Genomic DNA, 12,772 nt, shown 5'->3' on the forward strand with positions numbered 1-12,772 from the left:
TTTTAAAGTGGCATTACTAGATTTCTCCTGTCCATTTATCTGTCAGTGGACACTGGGGTTGCTTCCACTTCTTGGCCCTTGTGAAAAATGCCGCAAGGAACACGAATCTGCAAATATCTTTTCGAGATCCTGCTTTCAGTGCATTTGAATGCACACTCAAAAGTAGGATTTCTGGGTTACACGACAATTTTCTTTTTAATTCTCTGAGGGAACTGGGATGCTTTCCGTGAGGGCTACACTGTTGTTTCACATTCTCAGCAACAGGGCGCAAGGACTCCAGCGTCTCTACACCCTTTCTAATGCTCATAATTTTCTGCTCTTCTGGCAGTGGCCACCCTAAAGGGTGCGAGGTGATACCGCGTTGCTCTGACGTGCTTTCTCTTATGATTAATAATATTAAACATGCATTTATAGGTTTGTTGGCCATTTCTATATCTTCTTTAGAGAATTGTGTATTCTGGTCCTTTGCCCATTATTTAATTGGGTTATTGCTTTATTTAGCTCATTATTAATCTACTATTGAACTGTATGAGTTTCTTGAATATTTTGACATTAATCTCTTATCAGATAAATGATTTGCAATTATTCTCTCCAAGTCTGTAGGTTGCCTCTTTGCTCTATTGTTTTCTTTGATGTGCAGAAGCTAAGTTTGATACTGTTAAAATATCCATACTACCCAAAGTTATCCACAAATTTAGTGTGATTTTTATATCTATATCTATATCTATCTATATTTCTATCTCTATCTCTATCTATATCTATCTCAATGGCATACTTTGCAGACACTAAGAAAAACAGCTATCCTAAAATTCATACAGAATGTAAATACCCTGAATAGCCAAAGTGTCTTAAAAAGAACAAAATTAGAGGCTTCCTACTTCCTGATTTCAAAACATATTATAAAACAACAGTAATCAAGACAGTGTGTTTTTAACTTAGGGGTAGATGCATACACCAGTAGAACTCTATAGTGAGCCCAGAAATGAACCCTTGCGTATATGGCCAAATGATTTTTGACAGGGGTAACGAGACTACACAATGATGAGAGCACAGTTTCTTTGACAAACGGTGTTGGGAAAACTAGATATCCACATGCAAAAATTTAAATTGGACCCTTACCTTACCTTATACCATACACAAACTAACTCAAAATGAATTAAAGACTTAAATGTAAGATATAGCTATGAAAATCCTAGAAGAGGACATAGGAGAAAGGTTTGGAACATTGGATTTGGCAATAATTTCCTGGATATGACGCCAAATAAACAGGCTGCAAAAGCAAAAATAGACAGATGGTACTATATCAAACTAATACATATTTTAAACTAACAAAAATACAGTGTCATGAAAATTGTAGTGTGAAATCTCATAATACGTCAAATAACCTCAGTAGGAGGCACTCTAAGTTATACAGGGGCCTGTTGACAAGGATGGGGAGAAAGGTTTGCATTACCTAAGTGAAGGCAGAGGGGATGGACAGAGGCTGAACCCATGTGTCATGGCTGAGACCCAAGTTCATGCGACTCCAGTGAGGAGGTTTAAGTAATTTGGTTTGGCTGGAGCATAGCAAGTACGTGAGAGAGACTACAACTTGCCCTATTTTTTATGGGACACGATTTATCAGAGTCCAAAGTAAGTACTCTGATTTTTGCTTGATTACTCTTCATCTTCATTTATGACAGATAATATAAAATTTTTATTCAATTCAGTAATTCTTGAGTGCTTGTTATATAGGAAGAGAGGGCTAAGGCTTCACTAAGATACAAATCTTACAAAATTCATGTTCCCTACTTTCTATATTTTATTAAATCAAAGCCTCTTCATGTGGTTAAATCTAGTTCATTCAACAACAATTTATTGAGTGTCTGCTATCTCCGAGGCCACATGAAAGACACCGGGAGTACATAGACAAATAAATGTAAGTTTTTCATTTGTTTCCATAGATTACACTTGTCAGTGTTTTATCTTTTCTCTGAGTCGAACTCAGAGACTCTTCATGAACATCTTACGTTATACATCTCAGAACCAAATATAAGGCCCTTCTCAATGTCTTACAAATGGGGTCTTTACAGTTGCTGGGTTCAGTCATCACTTGTTGAGCAGCCCTATATGTGAGGCATCAATGTACACCAGAGATGTGCAGATAAAGAAGGTACAAGCCCTCCTCTCAAAATACAAAAGAACAAAATGAAGGTATAGGAATTTCTAGTGCTTGCCTCCCACTCCCCACCCCCTACCAACATCAATTTAAACAACTATTCACATGCAGAAGTACCTTTGCAAGAGCCAAGGATTCCAGGTAAGAGGTTATAGCACCTGTGTGAAACACAGTGATAAGAAAAGACGCATTGAAGCAAGCGGACAAAAAAAGATAGATACACACTAGTCCCATTGGCCCTTTCCCAAGCCAGGCAGAGCCCCCTGCAGACACGCTTCCTGTGGAAGAAGGAGAGTGACGTGAGACCTGGCCTGAGCAGTAACAGGCTGACCCCTGCAACCCTAGGTGGCTCCCTGCAGGCTCCACAAACCCTGACCCCCATCACCCCTAGGTAGCCACCAGGGCTCCAGGCATCATCTTAGGCACCAGACTCCCAGTGGCTCCTGTGAAAACGGGCCCCCAGCTCACCCTAGTGCCTGCCTTCTCCAATGGCCCCAGGCGACTCCAGCAGCCCAGGAGCTCCTGCAGCACCAGGCATACAAAGGCCTCCGGTGAATGCAGGCTCCTCCTGGCACCTGGGGCTTCAGTGGTCCCAGGAGGCTCCCACAGCTCCAAGCCCCCCAGGGGGCCCCCATGGACACAGGCCCTCAGCCCACCTGGGCCCTGGACACCTCCAGCAGCCCCAGGAGGCTTCTGAAGCCCAGGCACCTTTCACAGCACTAGGCTCTTGGCCACTGTTGTGCCAGCCACTCCCATGGCCCAGGGTAGCTTCTGTGGTGCCAGGCTCCCCGTCAGCCCCCGTGAACTCAAACTCCAGGTGGGCAGCTGAAAACATAGCTTGCCAGCCAGGCCAGGTGCTAGGCCAGTTAGCATGAATGCATGCTTTAAAGTCACCCCAGCCCCACGTGGGTCTCAGCTCCAGGTCTGCAACCCACCCCAGGGTAGGCCAGCCCCATGTACTTGAACTTCAGACTCTCTCCTGGCTTGCTCCATTTCCAGGCCAACCCCATGGTACCAGCCTTGAAGTAAGCTCCTCCAGACACAAGTGCTAGCTCATTCCAGAGCCAGATTGGCCCTTGCAGGCCCAACCTCCAGCTCCAAGTCACAGCCCTCCCTTTCATAATCTGTAAAGGAAAGGTAATACAGAACCTTCTCTTCTCAGATAATCTTATTATACAACCAGCTGCTATATATAAAGATTTTAGGATGGTGTTGGGCACTGCTAAATGTTCAATGAATGTGCGCCATTATCTATTCTATGTGTGATTTTTTTTTCAAATTTAAAGGTCTATAAATGTAGGAGTATGATATATAAAGACATATATTTCTAACTGTTTTTATTTCTGTCAGAGATTTGACAGCTCATCCCCATTTTATTCTTTTTTAAAGACAGTTTTTTTTAAAGATTTTATTTTATCCTTAGAGAGAGGGGAAGGGAGGGAGAGAAACATCAATGGGTGGTTGCCTCTTCCACGCCCCCTACTGGGGACCTGGCCTGCAATGCAGGCATGTGCCCTGACTAGGAATGGAACCAGTGACCCTTCTGTTTGCAGGGTGCTCAATTCACTGAGTCACACAAGCCAGGGTCCATTTTGTTTATAAGCATCATCTAGCTCTTCTCTGCATTGTGAGAACCATTGGCCCAGAGGTGGAGTAACAGAACTTGGTACAATGCATGAATGCTGAGATGCTTAGGATGCTGTCTGGGCCATGGATATGTGTTGATTCACTTAACTTAAAGGAAATAGGAGTGGCACGTTCCCTGAATGAAAGATACGTGACCACACAGGTGACATTAATTCAGATCAGGTGGCACAAGAACACTTGGGCACTAAACAGGGACTGGGCCTCGGCAACTTCAAGGAAAGTGATAGAGTCCTGGAGTGGCATGGAGAATGCGGTGCCAGCGAGCAGCATAGAAGCTGGACACCAGTCCTCCAGCAAACCGCACATGCTTTGACAATACCGCTTCTACGGCACCAGAATGGTTAGGAAAATCATAGGTTTTGCCCCTACATACGCACTACATACAATCTAGCACTGATGTGCCTGTTGTAAATCATAGCGTTTGTATGCCCAGTGCATACATAAAATACGATTTCTTGATTTATTTCCTGAAAGATTTGAGAAAGTTTTATTTTAATAAAGCAAAATGATACAATTTTTTTTGCATCTGAGGATCATAGAGCATAATTATACCCATCACATTTAACTACTCAATTAGACCCATGCCAACATCATGTTATAGAACGTAGCCAGCTTCTCTCCGTGTGTCTGTTTTTTATTGTGGTGATGGGGTAAATGAGTGGAAATAAAACTAATAACATAAAATGTTCTTTCCACAAACACCAAAAACAGAGATTCAATAAATTGAAACCATGTTGGGTCTAAGGTCATGCTTAATTAGCATAAAGAAAGCCCTGGAGGATGAGACAGACCCCTGTACAGATGAGCAACTCAAAATTAAATGGTCACATGTGAAAAGAAAATTGACAACTCCAGCAACATGCAGTCATAGTGCAGCAGCAAAGTGCTGCTGGCTAGGAGGAGAGGGAAGACTAGAACGACGGGGCCCTTCTTGCGGGAACAGGTGACGGTGGCCAGCGTGCCAGAGTGCGTCATGCGTTTGGATTCCAACTCTGCCATTTACATCTTTGGGTAAAAATATTAGCTTCCATTTCTTTTGTAGTAAAAATTACGATAATAACTAATGGGGCAAGGTGATTAGAAGAATTATATGTTAATCCATGTACAAGAGTCCCTCACTTAATACATCAGGCTGGTTTGGTTCTGTTCGATGCAGAGTATTCAAATGCGGGGTAGAGTTTTTAAAACGTTGGTCAAACATCTGGTTATTTGGGTGCTATCTAGACATGTTGGATTGACTCTTACTTTCCAACCAGATGTAGAACCTTGAATTATTCGTCCAGATGTTTGATGTGATGCAGACACACTAGGAGTACATGTTTAATTACAAAAGGGCAGCCAATAACATGGTCAAATAGATATATGTGCAAAGACAAAAATATTAGACCCAAAGCATTTTAGAAGCTCTGACTCCCTTTTGTACACATTTAAGTGTACCAGGAAATTTAATTTGTGGAGAAACTGAAGAACACAAGTTTGATTTTAAAAGTTACTTGTGTAACATTTATCCTGATAAATACCAGGAATCCAACAGGATGGGTGATCTCAAGGTGTATACTAAGTGCTAGATTATGCATTTTTAGATAAATTGTTTGAAAGAAAAAAAATATATATTGGCAGAAACCAACCAATTATAAAATTGCAAGCAACATAATCTCACCTTAAACTGGCTTGAGCCAAAAATAATATAATGGTTTATCTTAAAAAATAAAAAATTAAATGGTAGCTCTATGGTCAGGATTGGCAGGAACCAAAAGCTCTACCACTATCACCAGGACTTGATCTTTTCCTATCAACTTTCTTTTTCCCAGTTAGAGCTTTACTTTTAGACACACCCTCCTTTTGTTTTACAAGAGGACTACCAGCAATTACTCGCATGTCACCAGAAAACTGGGGTGCCATTTCTCAGTAGTTCCAATGAAAGTCCTGGAATGCAGCCCATTGTCCAGATGTCAGTCATCTGCCCTTTTACTCTGGGAGAGAGGGCTCGCTAACTGATGAACTCTAATATTGGGTGGCATTAGATTGCTAATAGAATATTGTGTCCACTCGCACCAAATGGACTAAGAGCGGGGGAAAAGATTCTCTGAAGAAAAGATAATGGTGTTATTACTACAAAAGGAGGAATAAATGTCCACTATAAACCTTTAACTCAGACAAAAAAATCTTGGGTAAAACTTAGCATGTAAAAGATACAGAAGTCCAGAGGAAAGGATGGAGATCGGGAGTTCTGCCTGCTGAGTCTCCAAGACGCCCTTCTGACCTCCTCAGATCAATAGAGAAGTGACTGCAAACACCTTACTTATCCCCCCTCACACTTCTGGCTTGCTAATATTTGCTCCCAATTAAACAAGCTTATTCATGTAAATTGTTTAGAAACATGCCTGGCATATAGTAAATTTTGAATATGTGTTTACCATTAGTGTCATTAAATCCATATGACTAACTATACAATGAATTATAATAATCCTTCATAATAATCATCATATTGTTTTATCATTATTTTACTCAAACATCAGTTCCAGTACTTCTGTGAGTAACAGGTCATTAAGAGTACTCGTCAGCATCTCAGTAACCATTAGAAGGATAATGCCAGTTGGTGGCAGGAGAGCATCTTTTGAGAAAATACCATCTAACCTTGACTCTACAGGTAAAATTATGTACTTTCTTGATCACTAATACAAGTCTTTATGTTTAAAGTCTTAAAGTCAGAAACGCTAAAACACGATGCTCCTAACCTCCCTAAATGTTCATACATACCCCATATTTTATTATTCTTTGCTATAAATGTTCCTCCAAGATCTTGTGCTTCAGGACACCTCTTCATAGCTAGCCTTGATCACCTTTCAGGAAAAGCTGAAGTTTATATCATTAAATACTCGAATACTTTCTGTTACCAGTTCTGCTGTGACTCTATAAAATAGTCATACTCATCAACTCTCCATATTCTAAAAGGCCTATAGAGGAGCAGATGTTAAACAAAACTTTTCCTGTTGTCTGGAAGTTCTGACTGAGGTCCCAAGTTGAAAAAAATCTAGCATCCAAGTCCCTTACATTCTAAAGAGAAGCTCTCAATCAACCATCGGAACTGCTGAGAGGTGGCCCAGATAGTCTCTTTAGCCCAATGTCTATCACCCACCTCTGTGCTATATAGAAGCCAGGCCTGGCCATTGATGAAAATTTATGAGTATTTCTGGGGAAAATTTTTCAGACTGGTAGGAAATGCTCTGTTTGGTTTTCTCTTTCATCTGGGAGGAAGGATAGGTAGGGCTTACCCCACCATCAAGAAAAGTAAGGGGCAGAATAGGGACTGTCAGAAAGAAGAAAAGAGGCTATCTCACCTCCTGTCTGGATATTTGGTGATAAAGGAGGTTGTAGCTCTGTTTCAAGTCACCATGAGAAAATCATAGGAAGACACTTTGGGGATCAGCCTGCACTTCCAGGATTTTATGTGTAATAAAATGTTCCTTCTTGGACTCGAGTAATCATGATAGAAATTACAGTGATTGAGTTTGAGGCATCCTGAAAGGAATTTGACCAGAAGGCCTGCTTCTGCGTGTCTAGGTCACCTTTGCAAAAGGAGTCTATACATTCTGTGTCACTGAAGTAGAAATTAGAGGGCAAGTGAAAAGAGTCCATCAGAAATAGCATTTCCTTTCAGGGGACGATGAAAGCTCTCAGCTATGGTGGAAGTGTGGGCAGTGGGGCTCCACAGTTCAATGACTGTGCCAGCAGCTGAATGTCTGCTTGACAACAGTCATTCAAGAGGTGGAGGGGTGGGGTGGGGTGGGGGGAGTATGAATGGCACCACACAAGTAAAAAGTCATTTTATCTTTTTATTTCTTCTTCCTTTTTCCTGCTCAAGACTTAGAGGAGAATGGAGGGGTGTGAGATCAATCACATCTTCCTTCCCCACAGTAAGTGGCTGAGCTTGGATCAGATACACGCTGGGAAGAAAGTGGAGGGGGTGGGGAGAAGGGAAATAGCAAGGGCAGGAACTATACTAACGGGAGATTGAAGTGTAAGAATTAGAGCACAATCTCATAATAACATATTCCTTTTTTAGGACATAAAATACAATTGCAACCATAACAGAAAGTAACTTGAAAATCTTACTACATTTTCCTGACATTCTGACCAAGGACAGGGGTTAGGTCTAAGGGGCTGTATTAAAGAAAAGTAAAACCATGGCTGATTAAACCTCGTAAAGATTTTTAATATCCACATGATGCCATTTACAAATATATTCCAGAAATTGTCTCAGAACTCCTCACTACCTTCATAATAGTTCCCCAGGGATTTACATTTGCTCTGAACAACTTTGGCACGCAGCCAGTAATTCAGGACAATGGCAGGTTTTTGTGTGGAGTGGTTAGACGTAGCCACACTCCATGTTTTTAAAGAATGAAAAACATTCACCATATTTTAATTCAGCCTTTGCTAAGTGCCAGACACTATTCTAGGGTACTCTTGATTTAACAATAAACTGGGTTGTCAAGGTTTCCGATTTCTTTGCACTTATATTTTAAAGGAAGAATGAAATAATACATGAGTAAATGAAAAAAAAATATCATGTGGTGGTAAGTTCCAAGCAGAGAATTTAAATAGACTGAAGTGAAGCAGAGCGACAGCCTGGCTTCTTCGCATTGGCACTCGGAGAGGTCTCTGGGCACGTCGGAAGTCCTTTACGTTGATAAAAGACAGGGATGGGTCGGGCAGAGCGTGGCATGAACCACGAAGAGAGACGGGGTCTGGCCCTCCCATCCTGCTCTGCCAGGATTCATTCCAGGAAAAACGTTCTGCCCTTCTTTTCTCAGAAAAGAACCAGCAAATCTGCGTAAGTCTTGCTTGGTTGTGAATACGTTTATATACATACCATTATGTCCCTAACAGAGTGAGACTGGATGACCCATTACACTTAAATTAGGAAGAGGAATAATTACTCAATCTCTTTAGAACTCTAGACGCCTACACCACAGCAAGCTGGGCGCATTTTCCATTAACTTTAAGAGATGAGGAAATTGAGTCCCTGAAATAAATGAGTCATTTAAGGCTGCATGTTGATTCTGGGGCTCAGCCCAGGCCAAGGTTAAGCTTTCTGATTCTAGTTTAAAGCATTGGAAAGGTCCAGCTCCTCTAACTAAGCCAAAGTGACACTGCTGGCTAATTCCATATTACATATTGAATGTCCACATTATAGTGGCCATTGGACGGATTGACACCAAGAAATTAGACAAGCTGTTAGAATATCCAATGACTAACCACTCAAATAGAATCAAGGAAAACAACATAAAAAACACCCAGAAATACATAATTTGGACTACATTTTAAAAGCATATTGTGGGCACATTTCAGAGAACCAAAATGGCAGCTCTTGAAAGGCATAGTTATTTGGGCTTTAGTCATCGAGAAAAACGTGGGTGCCAAATGCAGCACAATATGGTTTTTTCTTCTTTGTTTCTAACCCTTCTCACCATCTGCTTAGTCACCAAAGGGAGCCGCCACCAGCAACATCAAGGGTGCAACCATGGCCTTAGGTAATAGGTAAATGCCAAAATTGTGCTCTCCAGATTATTAAGAGATGGTGGAGGCAAAGACGATCTCCGTTTTACCAAAGGCAAGTAGTGCTTCAGCAAAGTTTGTGACTAAGCAAAGTCTGCTGAGAAGGTAACCTAATCATTAATAATCTGAAAGCCTGGCAGGGGCTTTGATGGTGCAATGCATGTGCTCTCGCTGTTTATTTATGCAGATTTCAAAGGGTGTTTAAAATTACTGACAGAGGTTTTGATGTCCTTGAAATAGACAAACAAAACAAGAAATTGGGCATTATGTGAAGCCCTTCATTATTATTGTTATTATTAGTTATTGGTTGTCACTGATCTTTAACTGGCAAGGCATTCCACTGCATTCCATGAGGGTGGCGGCCGTCAACATTGCAGCCTGCAGACAGGGCAGTGCCCAGGATCTCTTCAATGGTTCCAGAGAGTTCTCTTGCTAAAGATTGAAGCTGCATCTGTCAGGCAATGCTGACAGCCTCATCAAAAGTGACATTTCTACTGCGCTTGACGTGTTTTTGCTTCTTTCTGTCTCATGGCGGTTCTTGGAGGGCTTTGACGATCAGAGCAGAGGCAGAAGGCACTGCCTCACTCTGGGCCTGTCTGTCCTGAGTGGCCAGTTTCACTGTCATCCTCAGACCCTTCCGGTCACCTGTTGCTTTGGCAATGTCATCATCAACCTTTTTTGGAGACAGGCCCAGGGGGCCAGGGAAGAGGTGGCACTGACTTCCCCACTGGTGCACCTCAGGTGTATGACTTTGATCTCCTCGGGCTCAAACTTCAGCGGCCTCGTGGAGGTGGCTGGTGCTGGGTGAACCCAGATTCTGGACAACCAGAGAAAGTCGCACCTCAGCTTCCTCTGAGCCAAAAGCCAAAAGAAGTCCTTCATTATTGAAGAGAAAGAGAGAGATTTAAGCTGGTGATATTTTGCTTGACTTAGAGATAACATTGGATAACCCCAGCAAAAGGTATTTATGTTCCCAATTGAAATGATTTAAGCACCCTAAAGGAATGGAATGGGGAAGACAAGTGGTCAACAAATGTATAGTCAGGGTTTACTGTGTGTTTATTTGAGGGTTTGTAATAATCAAAAAGATTAGACTTCACCTGTGCCTGTGGGAGCTTGCAGCTGAAAGAGAAAGACAGGCTCATAAGGAGGTATTTTGAATTACAGGTGAACATGGGGATAACAGAGGTTTGCTGAGATTGTTAATGAAACACAGAAGGGAAGTCATCGCTTAGAGAAATCAGGGAACATTTCCTTGGGAGGCCATGCATTATCGTGAGTTCATTAATTTTTCCTCAAGCTGTTTTTCTATATGTGATGGAAAGTAAGTTAAAATGAAATCAGAATGTTGATCAGTATTTAGACCAGGAAAGAATCTTCAAAATCATCTGTTGTCCTCACATGCAGGGGTGCCAGGCCCCTGAGCCCAGGAGAGTCCGTGACAATGGCCAAGACAAACTGAGCCATTACACGTCATGTGAGCCTCCAAACATGCGTTCACAGGTCTCTCGGGGTCACCAGGCTAACTGCTTAGCAATGCATTTTGTCTGATTAAATTTCCTTAGCTCTGTTATGGAAAGTCAGTGAAGCTAGTGAGGAGAGAATTAGCTTTCCCCACGAGGGGTTGGTTTCAAATGTTTACTGGGGCACTTTGACCACTTTTTAAATGTGCATTTCTTCTCTTGTCCCCTCGAGAATGTCCCTGTCTACAGCCCTCAAAACTGAATTCACTCAATCTTATTTATTTAGGTTTCTGTTAAACTCTCCCAAATCTATCGGTCAACAGATAATATTTTGGCATAGAAAAAATTTCAGATGATCTCGATAGAAAAGAAGGCTTTGCAAATTTGCTCAAGATCAATTAAATATACACACATATATATTTTTTTCAGTCTACTAGTTCTCAGAGGATTATACAAACGTGTTTAGTATTTACATTCCAGAATATACTTGGTATCTGCCTTCTCTCGGTGGGAGTAAAGGATTCCTTCAGCTCAAGTGCTCAGGTGAAAAAGCTTGGTAAGAAGATGTGCACTTCAATACATCAGCCCACTCTGATGTTTAAGGTACATCATATTGGGGTTTTTGACTTTGGAAACAATACAAAAAAACTTATTTTTTAATACATTGCACTAGTTTCAAACTGCTGCCATAATAAATTATGAAACGCTTAATGGCTTAAATTAATACAAAGTTCATGTATAGTTCTGGAAGTCAGAAATCTGAAGAGCATTGCAGGCCTGCAGTCGAGGTGTCAGAAGTCTGTTTCTTGTCTCCAGGAGAGGACCAGCGCCCCTGCTCTGTCCGCCCTCCAGCCCGCGCCGCTGGACTCCTGGCCCTTCCTCACTCCGAGCTCTGTCTGAACGGCCACCTCTCTGTCTCTGCGTCTGCGCCCCCAGCTTTCCTTCTGACTAAACCAGTCCACCCAGATCATCTGCCCGTCTCCACGGCCTAAAATTAATTGCATCTGAAATTTGTGGGGTTTTTTGCCGTGAAATATAAAATATTCATAGGTTTTGGGGGATTAGAACATGACCTCCTTTGGGGGTCCATTACTCAGACTACAACACATACCAATAAATAAGAGAAAATAAGAAAAATGAATAACTTTCAACAAACCAATAACTTTGAATGCAATAGCTATGAAAGATTTCTTCTTTTCCTTCTTTTCCCTAGACTCCCCCCCCCACACAAAACAAAACAAAACAAAGGCATCAGAGTATCTTTATAACCAAAATAATAGGAACACAATACAAATTAAATGTGGGATTTTAAACTTCTTCCAAACATTAAATGAACTTTTGCCAAGTAACTCATCGTTTCTGCTTTCTAGTGTGGTCAAGGACAAACAAAAAAGTCACTCTGCTGTATGAGGAAACTATTTAATACACACATCGAGAAGAGCTCATTTAAAAACGTATTATCTGCCAAAATAAAATTGCAGTTTTAACCTACCAACCTGAAATTACCCAGAAATTTCAAAAGTAATTGAAAGTCATGAGCTGGGAGGGATTACAGGCAACATAATATCCTAAATGTGCGAGGCAGATGCTTATGTGTGCCAGAGGTCAGCGCTCAATCATGCTCTTCGTGTCATCAGCTGAGCAAGATGAAGAGAGGATGCTTTTGGGGTGGGGTGGGGATGGAATGGAAGAGGAAAATCAGATATTAGGATACACACACACAAAGGGGGAAATTCAAATCAAAGGATCTCTACAGGAAACCAAAGAGGGAGAGGAAGAAACACAAAACGAACCAAACCACCCATCTTTTCGGCAGGGCCGGTTCCCAAGTGTGTGAAAACAGGTGAGACAGCGACACTTGTTGGGCATTCTACCAACATCTGACCTGAACCCTGCATTATTTAATTTGATTCTGTGGGGTAGGACTTACTGATACCTATTT

This window comes from Phyllostomus hastatus, unplaced genomic scaffold, assembly GCF_019186645.2.
Source record: "Phyllostomus hastatus isolate PE091 unplaced genomic scaffold, TTU_PhHast_1.1 phas_scaffold_21, whole genome shotgun sequence".
In the NCBI taxonomy this organism is placed as follows: Eukaryota; Metazoa; Chordata; class Mammalia; order Chiroptera; family Phyllostomidae; genus Phyllostomus; species Phyllostomus hastatus.